This window comes from Passer domesticus, chromosome 6 (genome assembly GCF_036417665.1).
Source record: "Passer domesticus isolate bPasDom1 chromosome 6, bPasDom1.hap1, whole genome shotgun sequence".
Taxonomy (NCBI): domain Eukaryota; kingdom Metazoa; phylum Chordata; class Aves; order Passeriformes; family Passeridae; genus Passer; species Passer domesticus.
The window spans coordinates 2,263,630-2,272,751 of NC_087479.1; the positions used below are offsets into that span (position 1 = coordinate 2,263,630).

A 9,122-nucleotide genomic window follows, 5' to 3' on the forward strand; every position below is an offset into this window, starting at 1 on the left:
CACAGGGAAGGATTTTAACGAGGCCCTCAGGATTCTTGCAGGATTTATTAACTGGGGTGTTGTTTTTTCAATCAATATGAGGGAGCAAAAGGAGCCTGGAGAGATGAAGAAATGGGAAAGATCTGGATACTTTTGCTGTAGAGGCCAAGCCAGGAAGCTGGGAAGGTTCTGGTGTTTGGGGTCCAAACCAACTGTGCTCTAGAGTTCCCAAAAAAAAAAAAAAAAAAAAAGAAAAAACAAAGAAACAAACAAACAAGAAAAGCCAGATTTTGGAGGGATTTTTATTCCACTACTTTTACAAAATCTCTGAAAAATGCTTTGTCTGGACCCACCCAGAGCTGCTCGTGGGACCAGCGCCGAGGTTTTGCTCCTGGCGTCAGCTCCCCGTCCCTTTGTGCAGCAATTTTTCTTCCCACTGAGGTCACTGCTGAACAGAAAGCCCTGGTTGTTTGGAAGCAGAAAGTTTCCTGTAGAAAAACATCCAAATGAAACATTTCAGTGCTGGAAAACCTTCCCTCCCACCCGCTCTGGCTTTGCTTGGTTCTCCCCACGGAAAATCCCTCGTGTTGCAAAGCCATGGCTCTGTCTGGGATGCACAGAGCACAAAGGCACTTCCCACTGCTTATCCCTCCTCCCAAGCATGGACATGGAGTGTGTTCAGTCACTGATCAGCTTCCTGGGAAGCCCAGTGAGGTGGTTTTTGATGGAGGTGGAGGTGCCACCTTGATTTTCCTTGCCAGGCTGAAAGCAGGTGCCTGCCCCGCTCGGCAGGTGTGACAGAGGGAGTCAGAGACATCGGGCTGGAATTGCCACAGCTCGGGCAGCAGTGCACTGAAAGTGCCCATCCCCATGGAATTTTGCAGGGGAGGCAATCCCCAGCCCATCTGTTTGCTGGGTGATGAGGAGTACAGACAGTGATGTCAATGACACGGCTCTACTCAGGCTCCAGAGGGGCCGGGGACATTCCAACATGAAATTCCTACATGACATGCAGAGCTGTGCGCTCCTCACCCTCAGGACACTTTTCCAGAACCTCTCTCTGGACACCTGCTCGCTCTGGAGCCCGTTGCAGGTGCATGAGGAGCTGATTTCCCACCTCCATGGTGCTCTGGAGCTGTTCTCTCTGGGCTGCACCCGCGGGTCACTGCCCAGTCTGGAGCAATCCTGAACTGGTCTGACTCCTTTCCCTGCTGGGACAGTCCCAGCTGGTGGCAGGATTTCTCCTGGGTGTAGATGTTATGTTGCCATCAAGGACCTCCTGGTTTCCCCTCTCTCCAAATGCCTGAGCTGCAGGCAGGACAAACCTCCAGTGCTCCAGATCAACCCCTGGTGTTCCCAAACCTGAGGAGGCTTTCCTGTCCCACGCTTGGGCACTGCTGCTCCACACCCCAACCTCCTGCCTTGCCTCCTTCTCCTTTGCCATGTCATCCACAAGAAAGCAAAGGGAGAGACACAATCACAGAACCCCAGAATGGTTTGGGTTGGAAGGGACCTTAAATGCCATCTCATCCCACCCCTGCCATAAGCCCGGACACCTTCCACCATCCCAGGTTGCTCCAAACCCCATCCAACCTGGCCCTTGGACACTTCCAGGGATCCAGGGGCAGCCACAGCCTCTCTGGGCACCCTGTGCCAGGGCCTCACCAATGTCTCCTTGATGTTTCTCATCCAGGATGAGCAGTGCACATGTGGGATCCCACCTGGGCAATCCCAAGCAGTGCAGGTTGGTCCTGGTGAGCTCCTGGCAGCGTCGGGGCTCTCAGGCTTGGAAGCAGCTCTAGGACAGCAAGGAAAAACACAGCACTGATGATGCTTTCCATGAAAATGGCAGCTTCAGTCCCAAAGGACAGCTCTGCCCCCAGTGTGGCCCTGCCCAGCCATGGGATGGGGTTTAGTGGTAGATTTAGCTCTTGGTTAACATTGGACTCGATCTTACAGGTCTTTTCTTAATGATTCCATGATTCTATGAAACAGAACTGGGACTCTCATCCCTCCTGAAAATGTTCATCTCCATCCCCTGGCATGTGTCACTTCTGTCAAATACACACCAGAATGTCACAGGGAAACCTTGAAATCAGACAGAAAGTGTAGGGAAAAACTACCTTGGAATGATCTCCTTGATTGCATTTCCATCAGCCTCCCATACCAGCTGCAACACAAAGGACAGGAAAAGTAATAAACTGTTTAAAAAGTCATATTTCACGTTAACTACCCTTTTCTGATGCTCCAGAACAGCCTGTGCCGGGCTGAGCCAGAATCTTGGAAGAAAAATGAAGGGTTGTTCTTGCTTGGTCTGAACTGGTTCGTTGAGTCATGCTCTTAGTTAATCCCTGGCATCGGCACAGCACAGAATCCTGCTGGAGGGGAAAAACTCACTCAGGGAAAGTTCAGGCCGTCCGTGCTGCTCCGAGCGGGGCGAGCAGACAAAGCCCTCTTGTTCCACAGGCGGGGGAGAGCAGAGAGGAAGAGGGAGGCGAGGAAGGGCGAGGGATGGTGGGCTGGAGCTGGAGAAGAGGCGGATTTGGGATGCCTGCCCACGGCGTGCTGCTCGCCCAGCCCCAGCCAGCCGGGACGCATTCTTCCCATGCTTGAGCTGTGTCAAGAAGAAGCAGTCCCTGTGCCAGAGGGGTGCGTGCCTCAGAGGGGCAGGACGAGGCAAAGCACGGGCTCTGTGGGGTGGGAAGAGCAGGATTTGGGGAGGAATTAGGGGAGGAATGTCAGGTCACTGGAGAAGAGCCCATTGGTGGTGCTGGGAAAAGCAGCGTTTGGAAAGGAACATTTTGCCCCTGGAGAAAATACCATTGGTGGCATGGGGAGAAGGTGGGATGGGAAGAGCAGGGTTTGGGGAGGAACACTGGGGCCCTGGAGAAAATACCATTGGTGGCATGGGGAGAAGGTGGGATGGAATTCCACCATTTCTTTCATATTTCAAAGGAAGAGCAGGGTTTGGGGAGGAATGTCAGATCCTTGGAGAAGAGCCTGTTGTGGCATGGGGAGAAGGTGGGATGGGAGGAGCAGGATTTAGGGAGGAATGTCAGGTCCTTGGAGAAGAGCCTGCTAGTAGTGTAGGGAAAAGGTGGGATGGGAAGAGCAGGGTTTGGGGAGGAACATTTTGGCCCTGGAGGAGATACTGTTGGTGGCATGGGGAGAAGGTGGGATGGAATCCACCATTTCTTCCAGATTTCGCAGGGTTTGGGGAGGAATGTCAGATCCTTGGAGAAGATACTGTTGTGGCATGGGGAGAAGGTGGGATGGGAAGAGCAGGGTTTGGAATGGCCCCGGAGAAGATACCAATGGTTGCATGGGGAGAAGGTGGGATGGGAAGAGGTGCGTGATGCCCATCAGAGTGGTGGGCAAGCTTTCCCAGGCAGGGAAAGCTTTCCCAGGCAGGTTGATGGATGCTCCATTTGCACAGCAGCTCTGATGCAGGCAGAGTTTGAAATGTCCCTCCAGAACAGACACAAAGCAATTCCCTCGGTGACACTTTGTGCAAAGCTCTGAGAGCCCCCTCCACCCCATCCCATGCCAGGAGAGGCGGTGGGACAGGCATGAAGGATCTTTTTCCACCACAAACCTCCAGGCTGAGCCAAGCTCTGGCCCCACAGGAGGTCTCAGCAGGCTGGGGCTGTGACAGGACACATGGCACAGCTTCAGGCACGCCACCACCTCCTCCTCACCTCCACTGCTGTCATCAAAGGGTGGCAGCCAGGTGAACGCCTCTTGCTCTTGCTGGCTGGCTTCCAGAGCTCAATTAGAAATGCAAAACTGGTTAATTAGGGATGGCTCAGAGCTGGCCACCAAGCCAGACGCTGGTGGGTCTCCAGGGAAGATCTCTGAGCTCACGCTCCAGAGGATCACAGCAGCCATCAGCCAAATGTGATCTAATAAGCAAATAAATAATCTGCAAATCAACTGCAGCTCTGACAAGTTCCTGCATTTGCAGTGCCCTGGAACTGCTCAGGGCAGTCCGGTTGGGTAATTCCTCCTGCCTCAAAGTCAAGCTGGTGTTTTGCTCTTCTGTGAGGAGCAGATCTGCAAAAGCTGTGGGAGAAAGGGGAATGGTTCTGGGGGCACAGCATCAGGCCAGAGGTTCTCCTGCTCACCCCACAGAGTGAAATAATTGAATAATTAGTGAATAATTGCTGCCCCTCGTGCTCCTGGATAAGGGATGGTAATGCCCAGCTCTCATTTTCTGTCCAGCATCCCATGGGATGAACTCATGGGTGAACTCTTGTCTGGCCAGGGCATATATTCATATTCATATTCCATGTATTATTATATTCTGTAGAATATTATCTAGCCCATAAAATCATGTCACTGCACCTTTTATTCTCTTGACATCTGTATTGTCCCTCTCATCTCAATGTCACCCACCATCTATGTCTGCGGCGACTTCCAGATCAGGCTGGAGACAGAATGAATCATAAAAGTCACTTTGCATTGGCTCACTCCTAGAATATTCCTCACCTAAAATCCTTACCCAGCTCAAAGCAAGGTTTCCACATTTCAAAGAGGTGTTCTTTTCTAATCCCACCACGCTTCCCAGGTAAGCCTTCCCTGGTTGCCTCTGTTGGGCAGTGAGGCCGTTGGGCAGCTGCAGGAGCCCAGATTGTGTTCACACTTGAGTTTGGAGTAAACAGAGTATAGAGAAAGGAAAAAACAGAGGGGAAACTCTTCTCTTGGAAAATGGAAAATCAGTTCCAAGATGAGAGAAGATGACCATGAATCCACCAGGGCTGCACAAGGACAGCTTTGATTCTTCCCTGTGAGGGTGGGCAGGCCCTGGCACAGGGTGCCCAGAGCAGCTGTGGCTGCCCCTGGATCCCTGGCAGTGCCCAAGGCCAGGCTGGACAGGGCTTGGAGCACTCTGGGATGGTGGAAAGCGTCCCTGCCATGGCAGGAGGTGGAACTGGATGTTTTTAAAGGTCCCTGCAACCCCAAAACCATTCTGGGATTCTGTGACATGTCACTTAAGGCTCAGATGGTTGAAGTCATGTGTGGGGGAGAACATCACCCTACCAAATAACTCCTTTTGAGGGGTAATCCATCTGCAGAGCCAGCTGGGTGGCTTAAAAAAAAAAAAATCACCTTTTAATAAATTATTCTAAGTTTGTAATTTATGTTACAGCAGCAATGCTCTACTTCATGGAGTGGTTTTTTTTTTTTTGGAGGACAGCTGCCTCCTGGGATCTTTCTGCCAGTCTTTAATCCTTTAATGTGAGCTTTATGGATATTCTATGGAGCTTAGGTTTTAACAGCAAGTCGAGTAGCCCCTCCCTGCCTTTATTAAGGCAACATTACACCTGGCCTGTTGGTGCTGCAGGTAGAATCCATGGTGGGATCCTTTTTCCCTGCCCACCAGAGCTTAAATTCGTGTTTGTGCCAATTTTCTCCTTTTTTTTTGTGGTCAGCTGCTGGCTCTGTTCAACAGTCCAGCTGCACAAATCCCACTCAAATGGGGAAACACCATCCAGCACCTCCCACCTGCAAGGCATTGGGTTTCTTGGGCTTTTTGCACGGATAAAAATGAGATTCTGATGTTCTTCACAGCACGGAGCTGGTTCCTCTGGTTATGTGTCTGCTTTCCTGGGCTTTCCCTGAGCTGAAAGTTTTATTCTGCAGCATTTCAGTGCTTGATCACCTGTGGAGTGAGTCACTGGCAGGCTGTGGTGGTGTTTGCAAGGATTTCCAGGGCTTCAGCTTCCTCCTGCTCTTCCCAGAGTCTGCCCAGGCTGTTCCTTGGCTATTTGTCAGGAAAAAGGGTTTAAGGAGCTCCTGACACCTCTGTCTTTCCACAGGGCCCCTCTCCTTGCCAAGAAGCTGGAGCAGAGCAAGGTTGGCTTGGAAAATATTTTGGGTTCTGGCTTTCAGAGCAGGGTCAGCACGAAACAGCCACAATTCCCATGAACTGTGGCACAGGAGACCCTGCTACGGGCACCAAATCCCCCTGGGAGGGTGACAGAGGCCACCACCCCGACCAACAGAGCTGTGCAGGGAGATCAGCCGGCCCTGGGAGAAACTCTTGCCGTGGGGTGGCTTAATTACATCCTCACTGGAGCAGCTCAGGGCCCTTTGATGTGGGGACGTGGCGCAGGTATCTCGAGAGGAGATGTCTCCACATCAGCCGCCGTCTAGACTCCTGTGCACAGCTGGGAGGGGGTGACTCAGCCCATCTGCATCCCCCCTTCCGAGGTGACTGCGAGTGACAACGGAATGGCAGCCCTGGATGGAGGCCACCACGCTGCCAGGAACCCGGCAGTGCCCCGGGCATGGCGTGAGCTGCTCCACGCAGGTTGCTCTGCCTCCCATGGCTGCTCCAGGAATGCTTCCACAGGCTCCCAAACCCACTGCATGGGATGTTTTCCCTATATTTCAAGTTATCTGTTTGCATCATAAGAGTTCAAAGCCACTTTAAGTGTTCCAGACCAGGTTGGAAAGGGCTTGGAGCAACCTGGGGTAGTGGAAGGTGTCCCTGCCCTAGGCAGGAGGAAGAAAGGGATGGTTTTGAGATCCCTTCCAACCCACACCATCCTGGGATTCCATGATCCTATGAAATGACCAGCAATGACCACCCCAGTACTGGGCATTTGCTGCCCAGTTCCCCAGGCTGGACATAGTCCCACCAGCAAGGGAAAAGTCATGTCCAAGTCCTGCACAATCTGGGGTGAATCCATGCTTAACTGGAGCATGTGTGTCACCAAAATAGCTCCTAGCAGGGAGCTGAGCTAATTAAAGTCCATTTAGGGGAAGGAGCTGCATTTCCTGTGGCAGGAGACAGCAGCTTCATAGGCTCTAATAAAGCCAGGGAGGAAAGCAGGGACGTGGTCATGGATACGGGGACGCTGCTCCTTGGGAACCTTCAGGGAAAGAACCACTTTGTTCACTTACCTGGAAATGCAGGAACATTCCCAGGCTCACAGCAGGGAGGTGTGAGCTGATGGCACCTCTGCACCATCAGCTGTAGGGTCAGCACAGCTCCTTCAGATGTGGGCAGGGATGAATTCCCACCAGCACTGGCGACTTCCAACATAGGGACATGAAGAAAAATACAAAACAAATTAATATGTTTTGCTCTTTATTCTCCCTGTTAGGCCTTAAATGGTTTTGTGTTTCCCATGACCTAGGAGAGTGGTCCTGCATCCTTGGGCACCTCTGTTTTGGCTTTCCCAGCTTCCTAAACCACCCTCACAGAGAAGAATTTCTTCCCAGTATCCCATCTGTTAGTGGGAAGCCATTCCCCCTTGTTGTGTCCCTCCATCCCTTATCCCCAGTCTGTCTCCAGCTCTCCTGGAGCCCTTCAGGCCCTGGAAGGGGCTCTCTGGAGCCTTCTCCTCTCCAGGTGAACACCCCCTGGTTTCTCAGCCTTTCCTTTTGGAGAGAGAACACGCTTCCCAAATCCAGAAGAGAGGCAGACTGGAGTCTCTCTAAGGCCACCTCCTGTGCCAGCAGCACCTTCCCTACTCGGTGTTTTTCCCACTTTTGATCTCAAGAGACACATGGAAACATCTGACAAGCAAATGACACGGTTCCCTCCCAGCCCTACCCCACCATGGAACCGCTCCCTTCCAGGTCCTGCACCCGTGACCTTTGGGACAGTGCCATGTCCAGGGGCTGAGCAGAGACCTCATCCCCCAGTCCTGGTGGGTTGTGGTCTGGTGTCCCTCAGCCACGTGTCTTCTGCAATCCAGCCTTGCAGAAATTCTGGCTTTCCATGATGGGGAAAGAGCTCTCCTTTCCCCCATCCTGCCCTTGGAAGGTTGGATTAACCCAGCTCTGGATTTCTGTCTCCCACCACTCGCCGCTCCCCCGATAAAGATCCATGTGAAATTTATCTCGCCATCTTTCATTAAAATAAACCAATTAAGCAATGCTGAGGAGCCTCTGATCCAGGCCAGCTCGGTCAGTTGGTGAATCCCTGTTTCCAAAGCATCTTCCCTCTCTGCTTACCCTCACATCAAAGCAAGCCAGGGACCAGCCCCGTCCTTGGAGCAAAGCCTGTCAAGAGATTGGGGAAACAGCTGATTTAATGCCAAGGAAATTAGTAACCAAATCAGTTCTTAGCCAAACGGCTCCTCTTCTTGATCTTGGGAAAAGTGGTGTTTAAATTCTCGATCTCATGGTTTTAGACTCAGGAAATGTGATTACACATCTGTCATTATTTTACTCTTCTGTGTTGATGGCTCATATTAAACAAACCACATTCCTGCATCGCTTAGTAATCTCTGCTGTTCCCTTTCCTTGCTGAGGAGACAAGTCCCAGCTTGACATCCCCATCCCTGTTGATCACAGCTCTGCTGTGAACCAACCGGCAGAGCCGTGCTGGCTCCAGCCGCAGGAGCGTTCGCACCTCCGACCTCTTTTCTCCAAATTCCCACAACTTCGCAGCCCCCTTTTCTCCCAAACACCGTCTGGGTGAGGAGCAGGACATCCACACCCTGCTGAGATCCATGAGTTTCTCGGAAAGGTGGTCCAGCCTTCCCCTGTCTTCCACCGAGCAGGTAAGAACATGCGCTTTGGGCTTGGACACCAGTCAAAAAGGGCTGGTGCTTCCAAGCAGAGCACAATTCCCAGGGATCCCGGCGCCCCACCAGCCCAGGAGGACGTGGAGAGCCCCACGGCTCCTGCGGGATGGGCTCCCAGCGGCCACGCAGGAGGAGCCTGCCCTGAGAAACGCCACCTCTGCAGGGACACTGAGCTTCTCTCTTGGTGGCTTTATCTTCCAGCTGTGCTGAGACAACCCCGAGCTCGCCATGGAGCTGCTGGAGGAGCCAGACTCATAGATGTTCCCAGCACCAGGTAGGAAAACGAGGGCCTGTTTCAGTGGTGTTGGGGATGGAAGGGAGTGGTGGGGCAGGGAGTGACCTGGTACTGGTGGGGACACTGGAGACGTGGGGCTGTGGTGTTGACTGAGAGGTGCCTATCCAGGTGTTTCCCATGGCTTGTGAAATCCTTCCCACCTGCTGGAAACTCAGCAGAGGATCTCAGGGAAATTACGGGGTCGGAAAGCTTTGCCTTCTCCTGCTGAGGACACGGTTGGCCAAGCATTGGCAGCCATGCTCCTTGCGGCCGTGTTTTTCCTTTATCATGACATTTTGGCACAAGAGCTGTGCCAATTTGCCTGG

At 52.5% G+C, this 9,122-nt stretch overlaps 1 long non-coding RNA gene across 2 annotated transcripts; it reads right to left on the reverse strand.

Annotated features, from left to right (window-relative positions):
- Window positions 1–267: 267 nt before the first annotated feature.
- On the reverse strand, window positions 268–8,505 carry LOC135302018 (uncharacterized). 2 transcript variants are annotated; one of them, XR_010363704.1, is made up of 5 exons: window positions 7,948–8,505; window positions 6,889–7,020; window positions 2,103–2,354; window positions 1,645–1,777; window positions 268–467 (listed from the first exon to the last, which is right to left on the reverse strand). It is a non-coding gene; the product is annotated as an uncharacterized LOC135302018 (long non-coding RNA). The 2 variants fall into 2 exon arrangements; XR_010363705.1 differs by having other exon boundaries at window positions 2,213–2,354; window positions 6,889–8,505.
- Between the last annotated feature and the right edge of the window lie 617 nt (window positions 8,506–9,122).